Source organism: Gossypium hirsutum, chromosome A06 (assembly GCF_007990345.1).
Source record: "Gossypium hirsutum isolate 1008001.06 chromosome A06, Gossypium_hirsutum_v2.1, whole genome shotgun sequence".
Lineage (NCBI taxonomy): Eukaryota > Viridiplantae > Streptophyta > Magnoliopsida > Malvales > Malvaceae > Gossypium > Gossypium hirsutum.
In genome coordinates, this window is record NC_053429.1 from 92,593,895 (window position 1) to 92,603,109 (window position 9,215).

The 9,215-nt window shown below is 31.5% G+C and overlaps 1 non-coding gene across 1 annotated transcript; it reads left to right on the forward strand.

Moving 5' to 3' along the window:
* The first annotated feature begins 7,861 nt into the window (after positions 1-7,861).
* Positions 7,862-7,969, forward strand: LOC121231171 (small nucleolar RNA R71). Its single transcript, XR_005929238.1, has one exon. It is a non-coding gene; the product is annotated as a small nucleolar RNA R71 (small nucleolar RNA).
* Positions 7,970-9,215: the final 1,246 nt, after the last annotated feature.

Genomic DNA, 9,215 nt, shown 5'->3' on the forward strand with positions numbered 1-9,215 from the left:
CAACTTTTCAATTTAGTCCTTAAATCATGTTTTCATCAAAATTCACTTTGTGAAAGTTGTTTATCTATTAACAACCTTTCATATTCTACCATAAATTTCAAAATTTCAGCATATTCATCCATGGAAAAAATTTCATACTTTGATAACTTTACAAATTGATCCCCAAAATAACTAGATTAGGTTATCCCGATCTCAAAAATATAAAAATTACTAAAAATGAAACTTGAATACTTACCTAATTTGGCGAACAAAGCTTGCTTTCTCTTTCCTAGGGTTTCCATGAAAAATATTTGGGGAAGATGATGATAAATGATGATATTTTGTTATTTAATTAATTTATCATCTTTAATTATTTTGATTTCCAATTTAGTCTTAGTCTTTTTCTAATTTTCCATGGATTAATCATCCAAAAATATCTACTAACTTTTCATTAATGGTCTAGTTACCATATAAGGACCTCCACTTTAAAATTCTATAGCTATTTAATCCTTTTAGCTACTAGAACTCAACTTTTGCACTTTGTGCAATTTGGTCCTTTATCAAATTAAACATGTAATCGATAAAATTTCTTTATGAAATTTTTCACACAATATTATTATCATATTGTAGATCATAAAATAGTATTAAAAGAAAATTTTCTTTCTAGACCCGAATTTATGGTCTCGAAACCACTGTTTTGATTTTATCAAAAATGGACTGTTACAAATAAACTTTTAAGAATAATCATATTTTTCTTAAGATTTTTTTACAATTCAGTTTACTTATATACATAGAAAAAGAAACTAAAATAATAATGGCAATGTCTTATATTAATAAACAAGGTAAAACAAATATGTAATTACAATCATCTCATGATTGGTCTTTAGGCATACTATAACAGCGGCCACCATGGCGGATTCCCTAGTTTATTACACTATTTGAGAATTTATTTAGAAAATGCCTTGAAGGCATACCCACATTTCACCATACGATTGATACACTAGAATTCAATACACAGGTTTTCCATATGGCTTGTCACCAAGGCTCTCTATATAAGACCCCGCATAAGATTTACAAAAATTTTCCATTCATGCTCTTTAGATAATATATCACTTGAGATTTCCAAATTGCTATGACATTAAGGCTTTCCCTGTATTACGCTAAAAAGGCTATTTAAGTATCTCACCACAAAGGCTTTTCAAGTAATATGTGTTTATTATCCCAGTGGACCATCTTTGTTGATGCCATAGGGTTTCTCCCACATGGTTTTATACCTTAATGCCCTCTTAGTGTATTATCATATGATGTCATGGCCATGGACTTTCCACAAATTTATTTTATGATTTGCCCATCTGGTTAGCATTACAGCTGTCTTACCGAAGGCCACACAATAAATCTTCGTTGTTACAGTGATCTGCTTGTCCGGTCAGCAATATACCTGCCCTACCAGAGGCTACACAATAGATTTTTTTCTCACTTTTTCACATAAACCAGATTTTTCAGGAACTTCAATTATATAACATGAAGGTATTAGGAAATGACCACAAACATGCCAGAAACATCTTATATCACATATCCTCATATCATGCTGCAGATTGTTTACCTCATTTACTTATTTGTAGATACTTCTCAGAAAACACACATACACATAATTACATGACATGTAGAAGTCAGGTTTAGAGACTCACCTTTACCTTGGCTCAGAGTGCCTATTTCAATTATCATTCTCGATCCCGCAGTAATCACTACCTAAAAGATCATAAAACTTCCATTAAAACCTTATTTATCGATATGTTACTAACATTTTGTCTATACACGACCCTCATGTAGGGTCTTCCACTCAAAACATAATGTTCTTACATCCATTGATTTATAAAACCTTAGCTTACAAAACCTCCATTAAAACCTACAGAGCTATCAAACTTACCAGGAGGTTTAATCATCTACTGATTTACAAAACCTTAGCTTACTAAAGAAGAATATGAGAATGTTTAGAATGAAAAGAAGTAACCATAAGAGAAAAACCCTTGAATGCACCTCTTCACCATATATATACACTCTCAATCTCTTATAGTAGATTTTGACAAGTGGCAATGCTTACCTAACCCTATCTCTAAGTTTTCCTACAAAATCTTGGGGAAGGTAAAGAAAATTTAATGAAGATCTTTTTTATTGTTTTGGCCAGACACGGAGAGGGTCTAATCGATTTAATTGACTCCCAACTAATCTCATCATGACAACCAACATGAGCAGAGCTCAAAATAAACCAAGTGTACTATACTTTGGCAATGACTTGCATATGGTGTGGCCTTAAAGATAATTAAGTTTCTTGTAACATTTTTAAACACTTGGTAGGCTCTTATGCCTAGCCAAAACTCTAAGGCATACCCTTCCTCAAGCGTAAGTCTTTATTCACTTGAAAATACCTTAAAATTAAACCCTTAAATACCTCAAATGGGCAGATTCTTTATTAGTGTACGTGATGTGTTGTGAGCTAACTAAAAATTTGACTAAGGCAAGTGCACATATCAATTAATGGTATAACTACGGTAAGCAAATATATCATTCCCATGAAGACTAAAAGTAATAATAGTAACCGTCTTTTTATTATTTAACCAGATAATTCAAGTGATTGATTTAAAACTAAAATTAAGTAAATTAATTAACTAATGAACATGACAAAGAACAAATTATGAAAATAAATTATTAACAACTAAAAAGTAAAATAATACCAGGAAAGAATTTATCAAGATTTCATTTGTCACTGTCAATCTAAAATACTAAATTTCTTTACTTAGTAACTTGAGCCATAGAAATTCCTAAATTATGCTAATATATCTTTCGAGAATAAGAGCAACTGACTCTAGGTTGATTAATTGAAATTTATTTCTAATTAAAACCCCTCTTATTGCATTAACTCATGTTATGGATTCCTTTATTAGATTTTACTCTAATTTGGTAGATTTATATCGTCCTATTTCAAGGATTACATGCAACTCCACTCAATCATGGAAAATTTACTCTTAAACAGGGTCTATTCCTCCTCTAATTTAAGCACATCAAACATAGATCAATAATCTAGAAATATCAAACCAAGAATTAAGCACACATAATTGAGAGCAATATCTAAGTATTTATTGCATAAAATAAAAATCAAAAGATAGAATTCATCATAAGGTTCATTTCCCTAGGTATTTAGAAAATTAGTTCATGCTTGAAAATAAAAGCATCTAGGATACAATATAATCGAAAGAAATAAATAAACTTATGATAATCTCCTAAGAAATCAACTGGGAATCTTCAATTTTGATGGAAATCTACTTCAGAATAAGCTTCAATGGTGTTTTTCAAGTTGCTTTCTTTAGTATTCTATGACGATCCTCTCATCTCTTCTTATTTTTGTCATATATACGTCTTAGGATGCCCAAAAAACCTAAAAATCGTGATTTTTCACTGTTTAAATTGAAAATTTGCACAATTGACATAACCTACCACATGGCCGTGAGTGTAATGGGTAAGCTCGTGTAGCTCTTGTAGCTTGTTTTGATTTTTCAATTTTTGCTATTAAGGATCAAAACATGAATTTAAAGGATTATGAGCATAAAATTCAAAATTAAAAGTGAATAATCACCTAAAAATGTATTAAAATGAGATTAAAACATGTTACTTTTAACACTTATCAAATATCTTCACACTTAAGAGTTTGCTTGTCCTTAAGCAAAGTTCTCAACCCACATTCAAGTCAACTTCCCACAATTTATCGTTTTCACCAACAATGTATTAGGATAATCTATAGATAATCATGCATTGGAAATTCAAACTAAAATGACATTAAAGAATAAAAGTAATCTAAGCAGAAATTTTTAAAGCACAAAAAACATAGGCATCTCTTTTATTTCAATAATAACTTAAAATCCAAACTCAACAATAACATCCTCACTAAAGATTCACTCAAAGCACTCAAATTGTTTAAGGTTCAAGTAATGTACACTCAACAGTCAAATGATAAATATTATTACCATATGCTTTCTTGAAAATCAAATCTCCACCACAATAGAATGAGTTGACATACCAATCAAGAGGTCTTTACAAGGTTGAAACGGAGCTTAGGTTAACTAAAGGTATGGAAAATGTCAACAAAATTAGTTACAATCGAGAGTCGAGTTGATAAGTTACCAAATTAGAAAAAAGTCAGTTGCTGAATTATAAGAATTTACATCCATAAGAAATAAAGAATGAAAATGAGCTTTTCCATAGAATATGAAACTATCGATTCAAGCTCAATCAATTTTATTTATTTATTTATTTTTTGTTTCACTTTTTTTGAACAGTGTAAAATTCAGCAATACAAATGATGAAATAATTAAGCAACTAACCAAATCAAATCTCAACAAAAAGGGAGTCAATAAAAGGATAATTCTACAACATAGATATGAGTTACATGTTAACATAAATGGGTTAGGAAAAAAATGTGTTAGGTCAGTGGGGTTTACTAGGGATTAATTCTACAAGTAAGTTGTTTAAAGGTTAGGTGGGGTAAATACTAAGTGGCTCTATCATCTCAATATATCAAATCAATAATGTGGTCTTGATATGTATAACTGAAGCAAGTTCTAGAACAACAAATTAAGTTGGCATACTCACAACCAAAAATAAAATGAGCAAAAAATTAAATATAGGCTCTATAGGCTTAAAAGCTTACAAAAAATTATGGTTTTGATGTCAAACTTACAAATTTCAAAATAATTCTTCAATTCAGGGAGGCAACCTAAAATAATAATTTCTGAAAAACAACTTATCATGCTTAACTCCCTCATGTCTTAAAGTATAAATCACACAATGCATAAAAATCCACAAATTATTCCAAAATAGAATAAAAAAAACTCCAAATTAAAGAAAATTAACTTTAATCGTAGGTGTGAGAAAATCACTTAAACACAAACAACAATTCATGGACTATATCCCATAACTTATAAAATCCTCCCAACACTTAAGATGTACATTGCCCTCAATGTACAAACAATTATACACCAATAAGAAAAATATCAATAAGGGAGGGAGAGAACTGAAATTGCCCTGATTTTGGATGATTTCATAGGAATAGTGAAATCTAAAATTGTAGGAGATTCAAAATGAAGTACATGTTCTGAGCACACTAATAAGAAATAGAAAAAAATAAATAAAATAAAGAGATAACAAAATAGAAAAACAGTAGACAAAACAATAACAATAAAGTTCAAAATAAAAACAAGGACACATATAAGTCTAAAAAATAAAACATAAACAAATAACAAGAAAAATAGAAATACAAATAGAAATAAAAAAAACATAAAAAACAATTTCTAAATAATTCAAAAGAAAATAACAAAAAAATTCTAATACTACTTTAATAATTGACTTAGCAGAATAAAAATGGAAAAAGTAATAATAACAATAAAATAAATCTGATATAATAATAAACTAATATAATAATAAATAAAATAAACAAAGAAAAAAAGGTGGTTGGGTGGGTTGTTAGCCATGGTGGTGCGGGGGAAGTAACAAAGGAAAAACATAAAAAAATAAAAATTAAACTCCCCTAGCATTAAAAGAGGGTACACGACCATATGTTAGGCCGTCTGAGCCACACAGGTGTGTGGCCAGGCCGTGTATCTCTCTAAGGTCGTGTGGCCTATTAGAAAATTTTAAAAATTTGCTCTAGCATTCACATGGCCTGAGACACACCTGTATGTACAGGTCGTGTGTCATCACCTAGACCATGTGCTATTATTGTTTGCTTATCCCACGGTCATGTACATGGGCGTATGGGTCACATGGTCCATGACATGCCCGTGTGTCCCACACGGTCATGTGGTCTACCCCAAACCATGTGGACATTTTTTAATTTTTATTTTTTTCAATTTTTTAAGTAATAATAAAAAATAAGTGTACTAAGTATGCAACATAATTAAAATAAAATAAAAAACACAACAGGTTGCCTCCCGAGGAGTGCTTATTTAAAGTCTAAGCTCGCCTTCCCTTTTAAAACTCACGGTTGAGTCATATTTTGGAATAAGAGCTCCTTTCTCTCATTATTAGTATCACCACCAAAATAAAGATTGAGACGATGATAGTTTACTTAGAATGTGTCGTAATCAGGGTTTGTTACCTCAAAGGTTCTATTTGGGAATATGTTCTGTACTAGAAATGGATTTGATCATCTTGATTTAACTCTACAAGGAACATTTGTGGATCTAAATTGTCCAACAGCACTTTGTGTCTAACTTTGTATTGATTTGTCCTCTTCAAATGAACACCATGGTGTCGCTTTATTATTTCTTTGAACATTCTTGGTTTCTCATAAGCCTTTGGTCGCCATTCATCTAACTCATCAAGTTGTACCATTCATTCTCCACTCATCTTTTGATTTCTATTACATTGGCAAGGATACGGTTTGAACCTGTATTCATGAGTGATTTCCTGCAAAGAATGTTGAGTCACAGAATTACTAACATTATCAAAATAGTGAGTATCATCTCACTCGTTAGAAACTTTTACAAATTCACGTGCTTGAAGAGTAACCTTTTCATCACCTACCCTCAACACAAGTTCACCATTACCCATATCAATAACAGTTCTAGTAGTGGCTAAAAAAGGTCGACCTAAGATGATGGGTTCCTTAATATCCTCAACCATGTCCAATATAACGAAATTAGTAGAGAAAATAAATTTATCTACTTTAATAAGTAAATTTATCTACTTTAACAAGTACATCCTTAATAACACCCTTAGGATACTTACCCGAGACCAAGTTGTTTGAACAATTTATAAGGCATCAGATTTATACTAGCACCCAAATCAGCCAAATCTTTTTCAATATTTAAGTTACCAATGACATAAGGGATAGTAAAACTCTCTAGTTCCTTAAGCTTGGCGGGTAGTTTGTTTTGGATAATAGTCGAGCACTCCTTATTGAGCTCAAGAAATTTACCATGCTGTTCATCATGTAATATTTCTTCACTTCTGTTAGATATGGAATTGGCAGTTTGTATTCTCTAATCACTGGTTTATGCACTTTCTTTCATTTCTTGACCCCATCATTTTTCTCAACATATTCTAAATTCAACTTTTTTTAGGCTCGACTAACACCTTTCCACTTTGTACAATGATTGCGTGGACTTTCTCTTTTGGGTTGGTTTCAATGTTACTAGGTAAACTGCCTTGTTGTCTCTCTGAAATCAATTTAGCAAGATGACTAATTTGATTCTCGAGTTCCTGAATAGATGTCTCCTGATTTCTCAAAGCTGTCTCAGTGTTCTGTAATCTAGTTTCTAACATTGAAATAAATTTCATTAACATCTCTTCCGGATTCAGCTTCTTTTCTTGCTGATAAGGTTGTTGAAATTCTGAAGGGGGTTGTGACCTTTGATTTCCTTGACCACCTTAAGAAAAATTTGAATGATTCCTCCATACTAAATTATAATTATTTCTATAGGGGTTCTTCCGAGGTCTATAATTATTACCCATAAATTCGACTTGCTCATACTCTATGTTAGACTTGAAGGGTGAATATTCTGGATTAATCATCCCCACTCCAATCGCATCACATTGCATTACCAGATTCATCTTCTTATCCATACTCAACTCTTCAATTTTCTTACTCAGCCCTTCCACGTGACTTGCCGATATAGAAACTATATCTATATTAAAAAAATTAGCTGCCTTAGTAGACTTTATTATCATACCTTGCCACTGATAGTTATTTAGTGTCACCTCCTCAAAAAATTCTTGGGCTACCTTAGGTGTCTTATTATTCAATGTTCCACTAGCTGCTACATCAATTATTTGTCTAGTCGAGTGATTCAAACCATTGTAAAATATTTGGACTTGAAGCCATAAAGGTAATCCATGATGGGGGCACTTTCTCAGAAGATCCATAAATCTCTTTAATGCATCATACAATGTCTCAAGCTCGAGTTGAGAAAAAAGAGGAGATGTCATTCCTTAACTTAGTTATTTTGGTTGGTGGAAAATACTTCAACAAAAACTTCTCAGTAATCTCAGCTCAATTCGTGATGGAACCCTGTGGAAGTGAATTCAACCATTGTTTTGCCTTTTCTCCTTGAAGGGAATGGGAACAACCGTAAGCATATGGTATCATCAGATACGACATTCATCTTAATGTGTCGTAGATCTCAAGAAAGTTTGCTAAATGAGCATTCAAATATTCATCTTGCAACCTATCAAACTGAACATACTGTTGCACCATTTGAATCGTGTTCAACTTAATCTTAAAATTGTTTGCAGCAATAGTACATTTGATGATACTCGATTCAGCCCCAATTAGAGTGGTCTTAGTGATCTGCCATAATTTAGTGTAGCAGATTAAACTAGTTTTCACACTTTATGAGTTTGAAATTAAGGATTATCATTAGGATTTAATTATGTTTTAGTAATTTTTTCTAAGATTAATAAAATCTACAAATTGAGTCTTTTATTGACATTGGGGGCTGAATGAGGCGTTAGGGTAAGCTTGTAACATCCCAAAATAGGGCCTAAACAGAATAATGGTTGCGAAACCATGAATCTGAGGTCAAAAAAAATTATTCCAATTAAGTTTTAAGGTTTATTCATTGATTGAATAATTGTGTGAAAATTTCGTGAAGAAATTTTTTGTATAAGTTCCTAATTTGATAATTAGGACTAAATTGTAAAATTAGCAAAATGTGTGTTCTAGACAATAAAAGTGATTTAATTGAAATGGGTTCTTAAAGTGGAAGTCCTTATTTAGTAATTATACCATTATATTTAAGTTTGGACAAAAATGGGCAAGAATAGGACAAATTTGAAAGAAAAGCCTTTAAGGGCATTTTGGTCATTTAGTAAGTAAAAGAATTAAAAAGGGAAAATAAAGCCAAAATTGGTCCATCTTCTTCATGGAGGCCGAATATAGCATGGGGGAACCCATGGTTAGGGTTTCCAAGCTTTCCAAGATCAATAATAAGTCCGCTCTAGCCTCGTTTTTAATGTTCTTTATGTTTTTGGAGTCCCGGTAACTTGATTTAGCTTATTCTAGCAATAATTCATGCTAGGGTTCATATTTGGAAAAATACCCAAAAGTAAATGTGTTTACTTTGATGTTTTATGGTAGAATATGAAGCTTGAAATTATGTTAAACAACTTTTGCTAAGCGATTTTAAGTGAAAACAAGTGAAACGACATAATCGGTAAAAATACCTAATGTTCATAAGTACATG